A 411-nucleotide genomic window follows, 5' to 3' on the forward strand; every position below is an offset into this window, starting at 1 on the left:
ACTCCGTTTCAAAGCCGAAGAGCCAGCGCTGTCCGAAGACATTTCCGTGGTCATGTGGCCGGCATGACTAAACACCAAGGCGCATGGAACGCTGTTACCTTCCCACCGAAGTGGTACCTATTTATCTACTTGCAATTTCTTGCTTTCGAACGGCTAGGTTGGCAGGAGCTGGGGCCAGAGATGGGAGCTCACTCCGTCATGCAGCACACTCGGGTCTTGAACTGCTGAACTACCGACCTTCCACAGCCTGCAGTTCAGCGTCTTAACCACTTGAGCAACCGCAGCTCCTTACTTATAATTATAATTATAATATAATTATTCATTATAGAACATTAAAATGGCCGTTCAACTCTCCAGGGATGGTGGGGTAGCCGCTAAGCAGAGCGGGATTCACAATGCAAAGACTGGAAA

General features: G+C 48.9%; 1 protein-coding gene across 1 annotated transcript in view; it reads right to left on the reverse strand.

Moving 5' to 3' along the window:
• ACACB (acetyl-CoA carboxylase beta) overlaps positions 1-411 on the reverse strand; it is a 113,595-nt gene that overhangs the window by 5,524 nt on the left and 107,660 nt on the right. The window lies entirely within an intron of this gene.

The sequence above is a fragment of the Gekko japonicus genome, unplaced genomic scaffold, assembly GCF_001447785.1.
Source record: "Gekko japonicus isolate JY-2015 unplaced genomic scaffold, Gekko_japonicus_V1.1 scaffold10, whole genome shotgun sequence".
Lineage (NCBI taxonomy): Eukaryota > Metazoa > Chordata > Lepidosauria > Squamata > Gekkonidae > Gekko > Gekko japonicus.